Genomic DNA, 20,995 nt, shown 5'->3' with positions numbered 1-20,995 from the left:
GGTTTCAAATGTCTGTGGAAGAGTTAAGAAGCTGCATAGATTATGAGCTAGAGTCACAGTCGGGGCTTAGGAGAGAGATTTCTTTGGCCTGAGTGGACCTCTCTCTGATTCTCCACACTTTATACTTCCGAAGGTGGATGGTGTCTATGTGTAGGCTGCATCCTTAGCTTACACTCCTGCTCACAGTGTCTCACGCTGTCTCTTATTTGGCTCCTGCAGAAGGCTGTGCTCCATGGCTGGCCATATCTGTGATCCCAGCCCTGACAATCAAGCCAGCTGTGGGCCATATCTGTGATCCCAGCCCTGACAATCAAGCCAGCTGTGCTTTTTAGGAGCTGGAGTTTGGACTGGCATATGCTTGATTACCCCTAAATTTTTTTTTTTGGTTCTTTTTTTCGGAGCTGGGGACCGAACCCAGGGCCTTGCGCTTCCTAGGAACCCCTAAATTTTTTAATGACTCCTTTTTTTACTGTTATTTGAATATTTTATAAATTATTTGAGAGCTTCCTACAGTGTATTTTGATCACATTTACTCCCATTCCTCACCCAACTCCTCCCCAATCCACCCCCACCCTCCTGCCCCTCTCAACTTCATGTCCTTTTTTATGCTTTAAACTTTTTAAATTTAATTTTATTTTCTTGTGTATATAAGTACTTTGCCTGCACGCTTGTTTGTGCATTGTGTGTGTGCCTGGGGCCTGCTGAGGTCAGATTCCCCAGACATGGAATTAACAGATATTTGTGAACCCACGGGTGGGTGGTGGGAATTGAACCCAGGTCCTCTGCAAGAGCAAGAGCTCTTAACTACTAATGGCTCCAGCCCCTCTCCTCTAACTTCTTTTAATGTTTTAGTTTTTACTAAGTAACCCACTGAGTCCAACTTGTGCTGACTGTATTCTCATGGATGTGGGACTGTTCACTGGAATGTGGTCGACCCACCAGGACTCACTTCCTTAAAGAAAACTGGTTGCTTCTCCCTCAGAAACCATCGATAGCTCCTACTTACTCCGTGCTAGAATGTTGAGCAGCTTGATCTTGTACAGATTGTGTGCATACAACCACGGCGCTGTGAGTGCGTGAGCGCAGTGGTTCCTGTCATGTACAAAGCACTGTCTGGCTTCAGTTCTCCCCCCACAATCTTACCATCTGATTCGAATTCCTACGGACTGAAAGGAAAGAGACCCCAAAGACACAATGCTCTTCTATCCACATCCCAGAGGCTCAAAGATCTTGCTAGCCTATATAGCAACAGGAGTCAAGGAAAGCTTCGGGGAAGGGTTGCTGGGTGCAGCAAACAGGGGCAGTGCAGAGGGAGGGAGGAGGAGGAGGGTAGATGTTCACAATAGTAAGAGACATAGTGTATGCTCGGTACAGGAAGGACTGGCTTTAGTGGGCCAGACAGCTCCTTCCTTAATCCACTGGATTGCTTGTTGCATCTAGAAGACTGAGGGGGACCATTAAAAGAGATGAATATCCCAGTGCTCTCTGCCATTTAGCTAGAGGAGGAGAGCTGGCCCAGGGCCTCGAGAAAGGAATGCTGACCGCACTCCAGGGCTTGTTTTATGTCCTAAGTTTATTTGCGAGTCATCGGAGGCTTGGCACATCTGTCTTTCATATTTGCCAGGTGCCGCATGCCGGGCTCTGTACCCAGAAGGTGTTTCGTAAATGCTCAGTAGGGAACTAGCAATCAGCCAAGCAGCCTTGGAGGATTCTGTTCAGTGTGCTTGGGGGCAGGGATGAGGCTTGGGTAATTTTCCGAAGCTTTGGAGGCCTGGTGAGGTTGACGTGAACTCCCAGGAGTAAATTGCTCACCTCTGAGAAGTGAATGAGCTCTCCCGGGGCACTGAGTGGTTAGAGAAAGAAGTAATTCACTAAATGGTGCCTCCTGCCACAGAAGCGAGCGAGCTTGGAAATTAACTCATCACTGAACATTCCAGAGAAGCATTCTTTTAGCAGGATTGCTGGAATCGTGACTGGAGCTAATCCTGAGACACCACAGGCAGGCAGATCTTGAGAAGCCGGGGTGACATCTGTCCGTGAGTACTTGTGACTATAAAACACAGTCACATTTCAATTCCAGCAGTTCTACTGGGAAACTGAAGCTCAGAAAGTGGAGAGGACCCCAGAGCCACTCCAAGGACCCCAGAGTGGTCCTTGGCTCCCAGAGTGGCTCTGCTGACTTCTCAGAGCCCTGGGGATGTTCTCCTTCCTGATCAGAGGTCACTGGATGTGTGACTGGGTCCCTCTGTTGTACCTAACATTTTATATTGTAGGTACTTCCCCTCTGTCAGAAGATCAGACAATGTCCTCAGGAGCATTAGAGCCTCCTGCCCTTCCTGGGTAAACTGTGACCAGTCTGTGGTGTCTCTGAACAGCGAGAGCCTGTTAAGAGTTGCAGATCTCATCCCTTGGTGTGAGAATTTGGTAAAGGAGCCGGGAACCCAGAAAGGGGAAAGGCCTGTTATTTGTCCAGTGTTGTGTGTGTCCCTTAGCCTGGGCACTTCATTCTATAGGTGTATTCCAGGTACGATGGGAACAGAGGCTATAAAACTCTGTGGAGGTACACACTCAAAATCCTTGGGCCTCCCCAGTGAGGCTGCTAAGAGGATAAAAGTGTTTGCTCCCAAGCCTGACAACTGAAGTCTTATTCCCAGGGCTCACATGATAGGAGAGAGCCAGTTCCAACGAGACGTCCTCTGACTTTCACACATGTGCTATATATGACACACACATGGCCTTATGTACTTACATGGACACACACAAATAAATAGATAATTAGATAAATGTAATTTTTCTAAAAGAAAATACTCTGACAGACGATGTACACTCTGACCGAGTCAGTCATGGTGAACAAATTGTCCAAGTTCTCTACCGACGAATGGAATTGCTGGAGAGAACCGCTACAGCAGCGGTTCTCACCCTGTGGGTCATGACCCCTTTGGGAGGACCCTTTCACAGAGGTCACCTAAGACCTGTCGGTAAACACAGATATTTACATTGTGATTCATAACAGTAGCAAAGTTACAGTTGTGAAGAAGCAACAAAAATAATTTTATGATTGGGGGGTCACCACACTTGAGGAACTGAATTAAAGATGGCGGCATTAGAAGGATGAGAACCACTGCTCTAGAGCCTTGGGGTTGGAGCCGCCCTTGGAACTCACCCACAGCTTTCCTCCTCCCCTTCCTGGTGCTGTTCTACATTTTCATTCCAGCTTTACTGCTTTTTTTCCCCCTTCAATCAGCAATTACTCTAATCCAAGTCTTTTGGCCTACAAAATCACCGCTCTGGACTGCAGCCTATTTCAAGACACCCACTCATAGATGAGCAGAAAACCTCCTTGGGCTCAGATAACTACAGGGCCATTTCAGAGACCTTGGCGGGGGGGAGGTGTATCTATGACTTTCCTCTCAATACAGGTCCCTAGATAGTGGGTCAAGCTCCTGCTCTCCCCTGTCCTGGCTGAGGGGGCTGAGTCTGGATGCTGGGCACTGCCTGGGACACAGGCACAAGCCAGAAGGACACAGGGTTAGGGACAGAGGTTGAGGACCAGCCTCTTACCTCAAGGAAGCTGAAGTCAGTTTCCCACAAGAGTCTCTTCTTCACTCCTGCCTGTCTCTTTCCAGGAGGAAGGGTCTGGAAGGAAGAGCTCAGAGGTAGCTCCTAGGAGTCATGATTGTGCCTACTAGGCCCTGTGTCTATATCATTGTCCTGTTACTCATTGCCCCACTCAGATGGGGACGTGAGAGAGTGGTGAGGTGCTCTGCAGAGCAAAGGACAGGCTCAGGTGAACAGTAAGGCTGACTCTGATGGCCTCGCTAAGGGAACCTGTACTCTGGAGGGAGATCTACAGGGGTGCAGACATCCAACTTACCCAACAGGATTTTTGGCCCGTTTCTTTTTGCCTTCCCTTTTAGGGCCTGGGCTGCCTACTCTATTTGGCTCTAGGGACAAGACCCAACCTTCTGAACAAGGTCATATGTCCACCCATGTTGAGAAGAGCGACGCCTCTGGCTTCTCTCTCCAGGGAAGAAGGAGCAAGTTCACCTGGTTATTGGAAAGTAAACAATGGTTGGACCTTGTGGTTCTTCTCACTTCCTGTTGGGTGGGTTGTCTGCTGGAGGCCCCACGGCTGATCGCGATCTCCGGGAAACTTGTGCCCTTGGCCCAGCCATCCTGTGTCTACTTGAAAAGCTCCGCCGTTGGAAGCAAGTTCGGCAGAGAAAGGTCTTTCTCCGCTCCACAGATCTTTGTCCCCGTGTGTCTTATTCCTTTGTCTTTTCTCGGCTTTTACAGAACTGGGAAAGATGAGATTTGTTTTAAAAGATCTCCTGAGCTGAGCAAAGTGTTTGGAGGTGTCTCTCCTGGAGTTCTGACGAAGTAGGTCAGGGTTATTTTGTCAGGGTTATTTGTAGGCCGAGCCCCAGAGGGAAAGCAGTAAGGAAGCTACCTGCTGAGGCCCCTGCACCTGTTTTGCACAGCCCAAGCTCTTAGCTCCTGTTTCTCAGAAGAACCGCAGTAGCTTCAGGCCTTTGGCCAGATTCTGAAGAACAAACAAGGTTTCAGGCAGAGGGAGGGTGGCAGAGGAGCCAGGCAGGGAGGATGATCTGGTGTAACTGGCTACACTTACTGCGCAGGTAGGTTTGTAGAGATATTGGCTGCGCCAGCTCCTGGCAGTATTAAATGGCAGGGTAAGGGGTTTCGACCTTATCGTGTGGGGATATGAAGACTAAACCCTGGGAGGCAGAGAGGTGGTAGCAAGGGACAAGACTGAAGGCCTGGAAGAGGCTGCTGCAGGGACCGGGAGTTACAGTCACTGCAAGGTCACCTTCAGCTTCCCGCCCCCTCTCCAGTCCCACTCTCCTGAGCTACTCAGAGTGAGTGGCTGGGGCGTGTTGTTTCCCACATATTTCCTTTTGTACTCACAAACAAATAAGGGCTTCTGGAGCACCCTTTCCTGCCTGCAGAAAAGCTGAGGGTGATCACACCACACCCATGCTTCTAGAACGCGCCCCTCCCCCCCACCGCCCCACTTCACACTATTCAGCAAGCGCCTCCTATCTACCGCTCAGGACTATATTTTAATCCGCATACAAAGCTTCCATAATTTAGTCAATCAGTTTCTCACTGATGGGTATTTCGATTATTTCAATTTTTTTTAACATTAAAGAAAAGGCAATACAATAGCTGTTCTTAAAATCCACTTCTGTGTACTTACTTCAATATTTATTTTAGCAGAACACAGATGCTCAAAACTAATGCCTTGAGGGCCAGTGAAATGGCTCAGCGAGTAAAGGTGCTTGCGGCCAAACCCAACAACCTAAATTCCATCCCAGGACCCACGTGGTGGAAAAAGACAACTGATTTCCCGTAAGTTGTCCTCTGACCTACACACACACACACACACACACACACACACACACACACACACCTTGGCACATGTGCGTGAGAACACACACAAATAAATAGATAAATGTGATTAACATAGTTTTTAATCCAGTAATACTACCAGATTAAAGAGAAGTTCCACTTTAAAATTTTAGTAGGTATGTCTACATTGCCTCTTAAAATAGTTTAGTAATTAATTCTCACTGCTGTACGGATGAATTTGATGACAGGAAAGGCAGAGTCTGGGGAGACATGGGTGGGAGAATCTTTTCATTAACTGGATCTCTTGTATTGTGCTCATTGAGGTACAAATTGGTATAATTATTTTGACAAGTAATTTAGCAATTATCTTACAAAATTGCAATGCATTCAGTGACCCAGCAATTTCACCACTAGGCATATACAGAAGGAAAAGGCCGTCCTCATACAACCATATTACAGCAGCATTCCTGGTAAAAGAGGGGGAGGCACAGAAACAGCCATGCCCTTTGACATGTATCCTGGCTAGTTTTATGTCAACTTGGCATAGGCTAGAGTCATCAGAGAGGAGGCAACCTCCTCTGAGGAAACGCCTCCAGAAGGCAAGCCTATAGGGGCACATTCTTAATTAGTGATTGACGTGGAGAGCTCATTCCATTGTGGGTGGGGCCAGCCCTGGGCTGGTGGTTCTGGCTCCTGTAGGAAAGCGGGCTGAGCAAGCCAGTAACCTTGCTCATGGGTTCCTCCATGGCCTCTGCGTCAGCTCCTGCCTTCAGGTTCCTGTCCTGTTTGAGGTCCTGCCCTGATTTCTTTTGATGATGAACCGTGATGTGGGAGTGTAAGCCAAATAAATCTTTTCCTCCTTAACTTGTTTTGGTCATGGTGTTTCATCACGGCAATGGTAACCCTAAGACAACATGATATTTGATATATACATTACGACAGTAAAGATGAGTGAACTATAGCCTCATATCACTAAATTTAGTCAATACAAATACTATGTAACAGTTACACTGTATTTACATGCAAAGAGTATTTGTAATTAAAAAACTCATATCTCTTACTTTCTAACCTATTTCCTGGCCTCTACAGGTATAGAATAATGAATAAAATTAAGGTGTGGGAAACTATTGCTTACTACTATAAACAAAACCATGCATAAAGCAAAACGTTCTTTTTTTTTTTTTTTTTTGGGTTCTTTTTTTCGGAACTGGGGACCGAACCCAGGGCCTTGCGCTTCCTAGGCAAGCGCTCTACCACTGAGCTAAATCCCCAACCCCCAAAACGTTCTTTTTTAAAAGATTTATTTATTTATTTATTGTGTATAAGTACACTGTAGCTGTCTTCAGACACACCAGAAGAGGGCATCAGATCCCATTACAGATGGTTGTGAGCCACCATGTGGTTGCTGGGAGTTGAACTCAGGACCTCTGGAAGAGCAGTCAGTGCTCTTAACCTCTGAGCCATCTCCCCAGCCCCCAAACATTCTTTAAAAGCTGTAAATTGATAAGAGTTTGCCAAAGGTGTAGGGGAAAGGGAGGTCTGGTGGAGGAGAGCTATGCAATGAGATATAAGTCGACATCGATATTCTGGTCCCTTGAAGCCATTTGTTTGAGTTGCTTACAGATGCTTACAAATCAATGACAACCAATTAGTTGGCTTTCGAGTTAATCAGTCCATGCTGTAAAATAAGACCATTTGTGTCAGAAAAGAAAAGGGAGAGTAATAAAACGAACACCAAGGGGTGGGAGATGTGCCTTCAACAGTGGGAGGCAGGATCTCTGCCTAATGGCACATCAGGATTCTCAGCCTCTCAGATATGGATCAGGGCTCCTTCAAGGGATATCGACACTCAGTATAGGGCTGCTGTTACTGGTGAACTCTGTCATACGAAATGTCACAGGTCCCCCCGCCCCCTTAATGTCAGCCCTCTGTGTGTCCATGACATCAGGGTCTGTCATCGTAAAGGTTTGGCAATGATTAGTTTCCTCCTATTCTGTAGGTTCCATTCTTTGGAAATTTTTATCTTATCGTGGGCTGATGGACCATTGGTCAGGGTGAATCAGTATTCCTGTCTGTGGTTTGGGCTTCAGCACGGACTGTCTAGGATTGGGTTCGTAGACTAGAGGGAAACCCCTTTCTTACTCTGCAAAAGACATGCTCACCTCCACGTCACCTCTCTGCTGCCCCAGCCAGCTGACAACACCCGGAGGCTCCGGAAGGGCAAGGCAAAGGGTGCAGCAGATTGGAATGGGGAAGACCATCGTTGGGAGGAATTAAGAGGGCCCACATCTAGTTGGGGCCCTTTGGTTTTAAGCCTGGGATATCTGATCCTGCCCTGAGGGGTTTCTGCACTGAAACAATGAGCCAGCTCAGGAGGGTAGCCAGCCTTCTGTGGTAAAAGAGCGGCTCAGCTACTCCTTGGGGTTGGGTCGGAGTAGGTGGGTCAGGATTGGAGCGTGGACTTGCATCTGCGCCTGCGTCCTGAGGTTTAGAGCAGAGTGTCTCGGGGAACAGCCGTAATTGTTTAATGACAGATGAAATAGTCACTCTGCCCAGCAGCAGAAGAAGACGGTGAGCTGTTACTGTTATTATTTTTGATTTAGGAAAAGAGCGAATCATAAGGCCTCGGGCCACTTTGCTAATGGACACATAATTCACCAGATGCTCTCTAATGCTTCTGAGCTAGCTCTCTATTTCTCTCCAGCCTTGGCCTGGTGGACCTGGAACAGCACAGTTGGACTGCTCTGAACAGCAGAGCACGCTCCTGTCCTTTCCCATTCTAGACCCAAGCTTCATGGCGCAGGCAACAAGAGCTTAATTTATACACAGTAAGATTATTCACCAAAGAAGGCAGAACCACTGTCTCTACCTTTAGACTTTCCTCCCTGCAGATATAAAGATCTGTTCTCTACACTCCCTAATTCCCTCTCAATAAACACCAGCCGTTGACATTGTCTTTGTAATTTGAAGTGTGATCTACCCATGGTGACTGGACTCCCTTTCCAAGCTGCCATCTTGAAATTCTGCTTCTTTCTAAGTTCTAAATCAAATGGAACATCTTGCCTTTCCTGGTTGAACTCAGTACTTCTGCACATCCTCCTCTGGGGGCATCTACACTGTGCTGTGCTGGTCTGTGCTGGTCTGTGCTGGTCTGTGCTGGTCTGTACTGGTCTGTGCTGGTCTGTGCTGGTCTGTGCTGGTCTGTGCTGTGCTGTGCTGGTCTGTGCTGGTCTGTGCTGGTCTGTGCGGGTCTGGCCTGTGCACAGCTCTGCCCTTCTCCATGGCTTGAGGCTCCCTAGAGGGCAGGATCTGAGGTCTCCAAGGTATGACAGGTTTATCAGAGGGCGTGCCAGTGTTAAGGTAACTATAGCTGGCTGGTACTGTGCTTTGACCAGCCTTGGCACAGGGTAGGAAAACTTAGCTTTTAGCTGAACTCGTAGAACAGAGAGAAGGATAAAGAGGCAGACAGGAAGCAGGATGAGGGTTTGTGAGACTTCTGAATTATTATTTTTCTAGGGAAGGAGAGACAGAATTATAATTTCGTTATGATAGAATTTGTTATAACTTGGGGATTTGCTCCAATTACCAGGCTATTTGGGAGTTTGATGTGTTCTCAATTTGGTTTCACTGAGTACAAGAAACTAATTAGACTGTGTGATTTGAGCTGCTTGTGCTTAAATATTCCCTGACCTCGGGGAATCTAAACCATGCGTGTTGTCACTAGGCTAGAGGAAGAAGACTGCTTTAACCATCATGTACCCACATGTGCGGGCTTCCTGTTTAGTCCAAAGTGAGGGAGGGATCATCATTTAGAATTTGAAACATTTTGTTATACATGATTTTAATTTTCAAAATATTTATAATAACAACAACAGTTGGCCTCCAAACCCAGCTGAGGAATCCAATATTCTACTGCCAAGGGCAATCCGTTGGATTTATCGCTTCAGATAAATGGAGGTCTCCGTGAACTTGGACCACTTGGGGGAGATGAATATTAACCGCTGGTTCCACTGCCACCCCCCCCAAACACAGCATTTAATGAATACCCACTTATCTCCAAACTATAAAAGAGTTCTTCGAGGGGTTGGGGATTTAGCTCAGTGGTAGAGCGCTTGCCTAGCAAGCGCAAGGCCCTGGGTTCGGTCCCCAGCTCTGAAAAAAAAAAAAGAAAAAGAAAAAAAAAAGAGTTTTTCGAAATGAGTAACATCTCCTCCATTTTAAGAGCACGAAGCTGGAAGTCCAAACAGGAGAGGTGGCATTAGCTTACGTCTGAAGCTGGGATTCAAACTCAGGCCCAGCGGTCCTTAGGGCGCCATCAAAGATCTCCCAGGAGGCCAGGCTGACTTCCGTGACGGAGCAAATATCCTCAGTGAGTGTCCTCATGCGTGAGACAAGCACCAAGGACGTACGATGCAGCCAGGCTATTTGCCAGGGAGGTTGTGGAGGGCTGGGTCTTTCCTAGGAGAGAGGCCCTGCTGACCTCTTCATGTCCACTAAAAGGCAAACCTGGACATGAAATGCAGCTGCGCAGAGTGGGAGGCACTCCGGTGTCTGAGATGACGCGCATGCTCTCAGATGCAGTTCCGTCAGGCCGTGGACTCCAAGCTCTTTCCGGTGGGGAAGTCAATTAGTTTTTTTTTTGTTTGTTTGTTTGTTTGTTTGTTTGTTTTTTTTAGATTTGGTCTCCTCTTTACAAAATGAAACAAATAAAATTCTCTTCCTGGGGTTGTAAAATGATTATACCATTTATTGGCTGATGGTGCCTGAAATAATACATAAAACGCGTAACCACGCCCCTCAAAGGGTTGACATAGATAGCGAGTGACAGGATTTGGACCAAAGGCTTAGTTAATGAAAAGTACTGGGTGCACTTGGATAATAGCAGCCCCGAGCCTTGGGTAAGCTTGTGATTTATCAGGTGGTTTTTGTTTGCTCACTGAGGAAGTGGATGTGTGTCTTTCTACTGGACTAGGGAGTTCCTCCTTACTGTCCTTCATGGGGCTGGGAATGTTGGGCATCGGGTAGGCGGGAAGGTGGTCTGACTTAGGACCTGCAACAGAAGAGAGAAGAGAAAATAAAGACAAACTTCAGGAGTGCAGTTTTTTTTCCTAGGGCGCTTTCATGATATACTCTTAAGCAATTACCTTTGTCAGAAGGGCAGAAAAAGCAAGAGGCTCTGGCCTAGTCGCGTGGCCCAAAGAGTGCGTCGGAGGAGAGAGAAGAGTAGTTAAAACTCAGCTGACACCTCTAACGCTTATCCCAGCAAGCTGCAGGCAGGCTTCTCCGCAGGCGTGAGTGATTGATGGACGTAATATACCACAGCGGCTCTGGGCGGGGCCTCGACTGCATTAGCTCCCACACCCCGGAGTGTGAAACATAGATTCCATTCCGGTCTCTGTGAGTGGGCCTGCCCAGTCACATGTGAGAAGTAGGGAGCAGATCATGACCAAGGACACATGGTAGTAGGGAAAGCAGGGGACCTGGGCGACGTGGCTGCCACCAACGATGGCACCTTGGACTGGAGGAGCTTGGGGCCCTGCTGTAAAACTGGACCACTTCTTCCTGTGGTTGCTTATCACATACCATTAATTCCACTTATGATACAGTGCGGGAGGCGGTCAGAGAATAGGTGGTTGCAATATGTAATTCCAGAACCTTCTCGGCTTTGTTTAAAATTTGTCTTCTTTTGTGCTTCCGCCTTATTTTTCTTTGCAGTGTCGTAGTTTTGCAATATTTTGCAGTATCGCAAAATCTGTCTATTGTTTTTCAGAGCCTCTGGCTCACTCAGGCAAAAGGGAGCTTGGATTAGTGAAGGGAACATTTGATTTGCAACTCATAAATCTAACTGGCTCTGAGATCTCAGCAATTTTACTCTTTCAGCAAACATTAGTACAATGGTTGTGTGCAGGGGGTTCCTACCTAACTTGGAAGATGTCAAGATTTACAAAACAGCTCCCGCCTTTCACTTTCCCTGAAAGCTGAGCATCATGGGATATTCCCAGTAGATTATAGTGAGGACCAAGTTTGGGAATGCCCAGCACCCCAGGGTGACTCAGGACAAAGGGTGCTTAGCAAATCTGGCAACACCACAGGAAGGACTTTTTCCCCTATCCTTAACTACCAATCATCTTATTAGCGGAAGCCTCTGACTTTCATGTTAATAAAAGGCACTGGGCCTAGGGATATGGCTCAGTCAGCAAGGCAAGCCATCGAATGAATGCAAGCAGGGGGACCTGAGTTCAGAACAGCACCTTCCTAAGCAGCTGAGTGTAGCAGTGCACACCCTTAACTGTAGCATTTGGGGGCCGTTGGGTGAGGGGTGGAGCCAGCAGATTCTTGGAGTTGTTTGCCCTTGCCAGCCTAGCTGATCGGTGAGCTTCAGAATCAATTCTCAAGGAAGAACATGATGGAACAAGGCACCAACATCCTCCTCAGGCCTTCATGCTCGCACAGGCATACACGCAGTACACACACTAGCACACATGTGCATGAACAGACCCCGCACCCTAAAGTACATTGGTTGTGATCCACTTTTGCTGATCTAAGGATATACGTAGAACTCAAGGATTAATTCGATAACTTCAACCTTTAGGTAAGTCTGAGGAAGTTGGCTGCTAGGGTAGGAAGAACTTGGCAGCAGGTGCAGGGGACTACTGTTCATGTCACTGTTTCCATAAAGGGCCGTGAAAAATATACAGTGTGCAGGAAGGAAGAAATGAGTCCCGGCTTATCCTGTCAGCAGCTGGGGCAGCTAGGCCACAGACAGAGCCTGAGGACATCTTGAGTCAGCCACTCCCTTCACCACAGGAGGGAGGGGAGAGGTCCTCAGAGGCAGTTTGATGAATGGTGTGGTGCAGTGCGTGAATTCCCCTGTGAGCCAGCAACATGGGAAAGCAGAAGCTGAGTCTACAGGGCCCAGGAAGGCAGAGAGTTGGGTGCTCCTCTGGGGATGAGGGTGAATGTGGCTTATCCAAGTGTTTTCTCAATCAGTTCTGTCGCCTCTGGGTGTATGAGTGAAGTGGGGTGCAGTCCCTGGATTCAGAGCCCTACCTTTGTTGGTGCATAAAGACAGCCCAGGGAATGGTTGCCTCTGTGCAAACTTCTACTACTCCCTGTATCAATCCGATTTCTGATATATATATATATATATATATATATATATATATATATATATATATATCAACTTCATTACGTTTTAAAGAGGTTTGCTTTGGCTCATGGTTTTCTTTGGGTCTCTAGTGGAGAGTATGTGGTAAAGTAAACTCTGCATTGCATGTCCAGGAAGCAAAAAAGAGGAGACCATAGCCCCACAATCTCTTTTGAGAGACTTTAATTAATGGCGAAAGGACTACCCATTAACTTCCCTGTAAATGTTCCACAACCTCTCAATAGGTCTAACCTGGGGACCGAGCCTTAAACACATGGACCTTTGGGAGACATTCAACACTTCAACTAGCATACTCCCCTTATGTCCTGGATCTCTCAAAATTTCCCTGGTAAATTTCACTTGCCAGCCACAAGTCAGCTCAGGAGGAGGCTGGGGGATTTTAGACCACAGCCAAGAAAACGGAAGTTGGAAAGAGACGCTCTAACACCACCTCGGGTCACAGTGAGAGGAAAGGAGAACCTGTAGTTCGTTGAACAAGCAAAAGGGGTTCAAGTCCAGCCATGGATTGCTTAACGACTGGGATACATGCAGAGAAATAGTCATCAGGCAATCTTTGTCACTATATAGTCTGCTTTCACAAACCTAGGTGCTGTAGCCAAGGTATGGAATATATAGGATACACATATGCACACACTCAGAGACAAAGAATAGACTACTGCTTCTAGACTTGCAGTGAACAAAAAAAAAAAAAAATAAAGAGACTAAGTCAAGTGCAAGAGAAACAATTTTAAGTGTGAGCCCACTGTAGAATAACAACAAAAGTAAAGTATTGTAATATCTAAACGAGGAACACATTCATTAGCAAGGATCACACGCACTTTGCTAAGCATTCGTTTATGACTGATAGTGCAGCGGTGTGTTTACGCCAGCACCCCCACAAACACACGAACAAAATGTGTTACGTTCTAGAACTCTGATACCCAGGGCACCACTCGGCGACGGGGAGCTTTGATTTTTTTTTTTCTTTTTTCTTTTTTTTCGGAGCTGGGGACCGAACCCAGGGCCTTGCGCTTGCTAGGCAAGCGCTCTACCGCTGAGCTAAATCCCTAACCCTGAGCTTTGATTTTTAAGTCCCATCTTACGGGAACACCATTGTATGTGCGGCTCACAGCACGGTGCATGGGTTACATCAATTAAACTCACCCTTAAAAGGACTAAATCTAGGGCTGCAGATCTGTTGGGAGGAGTGAATACTAATCCCTATCCATCAAGACAATGAACAACATCAAAAGTTAACAACTCAAGAACTAATATAGACTAGATGTGTGGAGGTGGCTACGGGGAGGTACCATCCCTCTGCTACCACAAAGGGAGTGTAAATACTTGCTTTGGGGAGGGGGGGGAGGCTGGAACTAGGCTGGAGAAGGATGGAGCTTTGTCTAAGCTCTTAATAAGCACTCTTGTTTTTAATCATACACGCATTGTTTCGAGGCGTTTAAAAAACAATATTAAGTGCCAGATGTGGTGGCACGAGCCTGTCTTATAATTGGGAGCAAAGATACATCCTTCTTCCCTGTCTCCATGGGCATGGCCCCATTTTGTCAGCAGAGAGATGAGTAGGCAGGTGGGTGGGTCAAAATCTTCCAACCGGGTGCCAGTCATGGTATCCCCCTACAGCCGAGCAGTCCAAGTTGCTGGCTCAACCCAGCCTCTTAAAAGCCCTATAGTCCTACGGCGAGGAGCCCATAGACTGGGCCTGTGCCAGCAGACCATGGACTTGCCTCTTGTCCACGCTTCGGGAGTCTGGAAGCAAACATGAGCAGAGAGATGAGGTGCTGTGCCTGCTCTCCCTCTCCTTTTCCCTTACAACCATGGTCTCACATTACTCCCATTCTCAGCTCCTCTACCTTCCAGGACCTGTGGGAGAATGGCATTTCATTCTTCAAGTACTTTATCTGAAAGGACATTAACCATTGGGCCAGTAGGCCCACTGGGAGGCAGTGGGATGCCACCTTGGTGTACAGAGAGAATATTCTTTGAGCACCTAGTGAGACACAGGCCCTCTCTTGCTCTGATACTTGTAGCCAGGTGTGTGCTCTCTAGCCGGAAGACTGGAGAAACTGGGCAGGGGAAGGGAGCAGACCTGGGGTGTGGGGAGGGCTCAACAACAAGGCCGGTTTATTCTCTTATTACCCATGCACCAACATTCATCAGGCAATGACTGGGCTCCTGTCGCTCTTCTGCAAATGCCTTGGATTCTTCAGCTCTTGCTTCCTCTTCTGCCCCTTCTCATCTGGCGGTCCTCTGAAGGTCTGAAAATCTAGCTGTTCTTCTCTGTGGAGGGACAGAGTCCTCAAATTTTATCACTGTGACCCATGATCTTGTCACACATGACATTAACAGAGACATCAGAAAGAAATCATCATCCCAGAGCCGGGACCAGAGCTCCTGCCCCAGCTCCTTCCTTTGCTTGGGCTGTGTGGCACCAGATAGCTTTTCTCCAGCTTCCTCCCATGGCACTAGACCCCTGGCCACCTGCTCAGGACCCCTCAACTTGGCTCCTAGGATAAGACTCGCCTGAAATCTTCACTGTTCTGCTTTTGAACCCTCACGAACTCCTAGTTCAGATTCTGTACCTCCCAGCAAATTCCCTGAGATCACTTGGCTGCACTCATGGCCCTTCTCAGTGCTTACTCACTCCTGACTTGTTTATATTTGTTGTGGGTTAATCACCCACTTGCTTAGAGGCTCCCTACACACTACTATCTAAGACTGAGGCCAGTTTTCTGATTTGGTGTCATGACTGCTGCAGTCAAGCTCAGTATAGGGTATTGCTGGGGCTCTGTGTGTCTGTGATCATAGGGAGTCACTCTGAAGAGTAGGCCCTGCCTGACATTCTGGTGTCACTCTCTCTGAGCTGGGCTCCATGCTGTGTGTCCTCTTGGGCTCAGGCTTCTGCAGGGACTGGACATACTTGTGGCGTGTAGTGCAATCCTGGTTTTCCGTTTTCTTTCCCTATCCTGGAAGAACCCTTTATTTCCTTGTTCTTCCTTCCCATGCCAGGGAAAGGGTCACAAATCAGGTCACTTTCTGAGGATTTGGCTATAAGAGGATTGGCACTTATATTACATGGCTAGGAGGCAATTTGTGGAGAGCATTCGGAGTTAGCACTGATAAACTTTGCTAGGAAAATATCAGAGATATGGAAATAGAATGATATCGGTATCTTAATATGTTTACATAAAAATGCTTTCAGATCAATATTATCTTTAAACAAGAAGTAATTCCATTTTGATTTCCTGGTCTTTCGGCTCTTCCTTACTTTGCTGACCCTACCTCCCCACACCCCCCGCCAGCCCACCCCCAGCTCCCTTCTCCCATGTCTTGTCTCTTCTCTTTGGAAGGCTGGATGGTGACTAGGAGAGCTGTTTCGATTGGACTTTTCTCTAGCAAACCCCTCTGCCTCACTGAGAGTCTGAGGATAGATTTATCATTCACCACGATCAATGTCTTTAATCGTATGCTTTTCTCCCCACCCTCCTCCTTGAAAACTCAGAATAACACAAAGCAAACTAAGCACAAGCTGAACAATCAATTAATTTATTTGAGATGGCAGGAAAAGGTCCCAGCTATGTTGTCACCTCTTTCCCTCCCTCCTGCAACTCCCGGTCTGGGAACCAGGGGCCATTTTCCCTTTGGGCAACTGTCACATGTGCATAGTGGTAACATTCTAAGGGGGGTCCTCAGTTTTCTAAGGCTATCTTACCCCCCACTCCATGAATAGTCTATTCAGAGGTGAGATGTTCCTCCTTCCCCAGTTCTGCCCTAGGAACTGCTCCAAATTGTGACTAGGGGAGCAAACTGCTAGTGTGGGGGAGAAGCTACTTTCCCTACTCCAAAGTCACTACCAGGGTCACTCCGAGACATTTCTAGTTGTTCCTGGCTCCCCCCGTTAATTTTATTCCTTTTCCTTTTACTGAAAATAAATTCTTTTCTCACACAGTATATTCTGACTACAGTTTCCCCTCCCGCTACTCCTCCCAGTTCCTCCGGCTTTCCCTCCTGTCCAGATCCATTCCCGTTCTGTCTCTCATTAGAAAAGAACAAGCTACTAAAAAATAATAATAAAATATAACAAAACAATAAGATAAAACAAAAAAACCCAATCACATCAAAGTTGGATGAGATAAACCAACAGAAGGGAAAGAGCCCAAGAGAAGGCACAAGAGTCAGCAATGCACACTCATTTGCACGCTCAGAAATAAGTCCCATAAAAACACTAAAGTAGACGCCATTTTATAATTGGTGCAGACCCATGCAGGCCCTGTGCTTGCTGCCTCAGTCTCTGTGAGTTCATGTGAGCTCTTCTCATGTTGACTGAGAGGGCCTTGCTACCTTGGTGTCTTCCATTCACTCTGGCTTTTATGCTTTTCCTGCCTCGTTCCCTGAACTCTGAGGGAAGGGATTTGATTGCCATATCCCATTTAGGTCTCTCACTCTCTGAATAATGTCTGTCTTTGGGTCTCTGTCTTTGTTCCTGTCTGCTGTGGAGGAAGCTTCTCTGATAATGGCTGAAGAAGACATCATCTACGAGGATAGCAGGATATCACTAGGAATCGTTTTATCACTACTTTTTTTTGCCAATAATGTTTGATTTTATCCTTGGCCCTTGGGATATCTAGTCTCTGGTTCTTGGTCACCCCAACAGGGTTGAGTATGGGTTCAACCTTTTGCAGTGGTCTTAAGTCAAGCCAGGTGTTGGTTGGTTACTCCCACAAGCTTTGCACCATCACTGCCCTAGCATATCTTGCAGACACGATGCCATTGTAGATCCAAGGGTTTGTGGCTTACTTGGTTGCTTGGAGAAAACCTTTGGTGGCGTGCAGAGCGATTTCCTGTATCAAAGATGCTAGGATGCGGGGAGAAGGCTCTATGTAGGCGCCAGCTCCACGTTTCTATGTCTAATGAGTTGCATGGGTGTTATTTTCATCAATGGGGCCTTGTTGTCAGCTTATGAAGAGCAACCTACTGTCTCGGAAACAGTCTGGGTGGTTTGGGGGCTCCTATGGAACTCCCTTGGCTAACAAACTCACGTAGATGTAACTCAATCCCAATACCAGAAGCTTCATTTGGTGACGATCGATGGCCAATGGGACTTTCTCTCCCCCATTCTTTAGCAATGTCATTTAGACTGCCGTCTTATATGTATATATTTCAGAAACTTTGTACTGTATTAGGTTTCTATACTACCCCTCAAATGCCCCTTAATTTTAGCTGTCTCTCCCTGCATCCCCTCCCTCAACCCCTTCTCTCTTCGCCCTCCCCACTTGGTCATCCTACTCCATCCCGCTTTCATTCATAGCTATCTATTCCATTTCCCTTTTCTAAGAAGATCTGTCTGCACCCTCTAGTCTCTTACCCTATACTTACCTCTGCCGTTCTACAGAGCTTGGTTATCAGTAACTTAACAGGTAATATCTACATATAAGCAAATATATACCATATCTGTCTTCCTAGTCTGAGATACCGCCTCACTCACTATTCCTATCCATATGGCTACAATTTCATGTTTGTTATTTTTTATGGTTGAGTAATACTCCATTGTGTAAATATTTTCATTATCTATTATTCTGTTGAGGGGTATCTAGGTTGTTTCCAACTTCTGGCTATTATGAACAGAGCAGCATTGAATATGGTTGAGCAAGTGTCTTTTGATAGGATACCATCCTTTGGGTATATGCCCAAGAGTGGTATAGCAAGATGTTGAAGTAGATGCCCATCTTTCTGAGGAACTGTCACACTGATTTCCATAGCAGTTGTACAAGTTTTCACTCAACCAGTCATGGATGAGTGTTTCTCTTACTCTACATCCATGTCAGCATGAGCTGTCACTTGTGTTACTGACTTTTGCCATTCTGACAGGCATTTCCCTAAGGATGCTCCTTTAAGTGTTTCTCATTTGAGTTTCCTCTGTCGAGAAGTCTCTGTTTAGATCTGTACCCCATTTTAAAAATTGGATTGTTTGATTCTTGATATCTAGTTAATTGACTCGGTGTTTATGTATTTTGGATATTAGCCCTCTATCAGATGTGGAGTTGGTAAAGATCTTTACCCATTCTGTAGGCTGCTGCTTTGCTCAAATCAAATCAATTGACAATGTATTTTGCCTTCAGAAGTTTTCAGTGACCTGAGGTCCTGATTATTAATTGTTGATCTTAATGCCAGAGCTGTTGGTGTTCTGTTCAGGAACTCATCTCCTGTGCCAGTGCATTTAAGGCTGTTCCCCACTTTCTCTTCTATCAGTATAGTGCATCTGGTTTTATATTGAGGTTTTTGATCCAGTTGGACTTGAGTTTTGTGCAGGGTGATATATATATATATGGATCTATTTGTATTCTTCTGCATGCAGACAACCACTTTGACCAGTACCATTTGTTGAAGATGCTGTGTTTTTCCAGTCTGTGTTTCCGGCTTCCTTATCAAAACTCAGGTGTCCATAAGTGTATGAATTTATGTCTGAGTCTTCAATTCCACTGATCACTGTGTTTGGTTTTGTGTCAATGCTATTCCGTTTTGGGTTTGTTTTTGTTATTATTACTATAGTTTTGTAGTAAAACTTGAAACCAGGGGTGATAATATCCCCAGCAGGATTATTTTATTATTCAATATTATTTTAGCTATCCTGGATTTTTATGAAGAACTGAAAATTATTCTTTCAAGATCTATTTCGATGGGTATTATATTGAATCTGTAGATTACCTTTGGTAGAATGACCATTTTTACTATGTTAATCCTGCCAACCCTTAAGAATAGAAAATCTTTCCATTTTCTGATATCTTTTTCAATTTCTTTCTTTAGCAACTTGAAGTTTTTATCATACAAGTCTTTCACTTGTTTGGTTAGAGTTACTCCAAGATATTGTATATTATTTGTGGCTATTTAGGAAAGGTTTTATTTAGTCCACTTGCCATTTGTGTATAGAAAGGAACTGATTTTTGTTGTTAATGTATCCATCTAAATGTATCCAGCTACTTTACTTAAAGTGTTCATCAGCTGAAGGAGTTTCCTGGACTTCTTCCTTTACAATTTGTGTTGCCTTGATCTCCTTCGGTTGTCTTATTTCTCTAGGTAAGACTTTGAGTACTATATTGAATAGGTATGGGGAGAGTAGATCACCTTGTCTTATTCCTGATTTTGTGTAATTGCTTTGGTTTTCTCTCCATTTAATTGATGATGGCTATGGGCTTGCTGTAAGCTGCTTTTATTATGTTTAGGTATGTTCCATGTACCCATAATTTCTCCGGAACTTTTATCATGAAGGGGTGTTAGATTTTTGTCAAAGACATTTACTCCATTTAAGGAGATGATCATGTTTTGTTTTTGTCTTTCAGTTTGTTTAAATGGTGGGTTAAATTTTCTAAATTTCATGTTGATCCACCTCTGCATCTCCAAAATGAAGCCTACTTGATCATTGTGAATGATCTTTTTGATGTGCTCTTGGATACTTACAGTTTGCAAGTATTTGATTGAGTATTTTGCATCTATGTACATAAGGGAAAATTAGTCTGTAATTCTCTTACTTTTTTATGTCTTTATGTGGTTTGGGTATCAGGATAACTGTAGCCTCATAAAGTGACTTGGGCAATGTTCTTTCTGTTTCTACTTTGTTGAATAATTTGAGAAGTATTGGCATTAACTTTTCTTTGAAAGTCTGGTAAAATTCTGCCCTGGGTTTGTTGTTGCTGTTGGGAGACTTTTAATGACTACTTCTACTTCACTAGAAAGCCACGGGTCTATTTAAATTGTTTATCTAATCTTGATTTGACTTTGGTAAATGGTATAGACTGAGACAATTATTCATTTAGATAATGTTTGTCAATATTATTGATTTTCTCAAGGAACCAACTCTTTGTTTCATTGACTCTTTGTACTTTTGTTGTTGTTGTTATTTCCATTTATTGATTCCAGCCCAGAGTTTGATTATTTCTTGCTATCTACTACTTCTCCATTTGGGTGAGATTTCTTTCTTTCTTTGTTCTAAAACTTTCAGGTGTGCTGTGACTTAGTGTCATGAACTTGCCTCTTAGAACCACTTTTGCTGTGTGCTACAAATTTTGGTATTTGTATATTCATTTTTATTCAATTCTAGAAAGTCTTTACTTTCCTCCTCCTCCTCCTTCTTTGAGGCAGGGTTTCTCTGTGTAGCCTTGGCTGTCTTTGTACTCATTCTGTAGATCAGGTTGGCCTTGAAGTCAGAGACCCACCTACCTTTACCTCCTGAGCAATGGGATTAAAGGTGTGCCACTGGGGTGCTCAGTTAATTCCTTTCTTAATTTCTGTCTTGACCTATTTTTCATTCAGTAGACAGTTGTTCAATTTCCATGTTTTTGTTAACTTTGTTGTTGTTGAAGTCTGGCTTTAATCCATGATAGTCAGATAGGACGCAGAGTGTAGAATATTCTTGTGTTTGTTGAGACTTGCTTTGTGACCAGGTATGTGGTCAATTTTGGAGAAAGT

General features: G+C 45.4%; 1 long non-coding RNA gene across 1 annotated transcript in view; it reads left to right on the top strand.

The window, feature by feature from the left end:
* The first annotated feature begins 1,801 nt into the window (after positions 1-1,801).
* LOC120095679 (uncharacterized) overlaps positions 1,802-20,995 on the top strand; it is an 84,358-nt gene continuing 65,164 nt past the window's right edge. The window contains exon 1 of the long non-coding RNA XR_015633125.1: positions 1,802-2,036. This is a non-coding gene — a long non-coding RNA (uncharacterized LOC120095679). The remainder of the gene's footprint in view (positions 2,037-20,995) is intronic.

Source organism: Rattus norvegicus, chromosome 11 (assembly GCF_021556685.1).
Source record: "Rattus norvegicus strain SHRSP/BbbUtx chromosome 11, alternate assembly SHRSP_T2T, whole genome shotgun sequence".
In the NCBI taxonomy this organism is placed as follows: domain Eukaryota; kingdom Metazoa; phylum Chordata; class Mammalia; order Rodentia; family Muridae; genus Rattus; species Rattus norvegicus.
The sequence above is the reverse complement of the archived record's forward strand: the minus strand, read 5'-3'. Positions and strand labels throughout refer to the sequence as shown.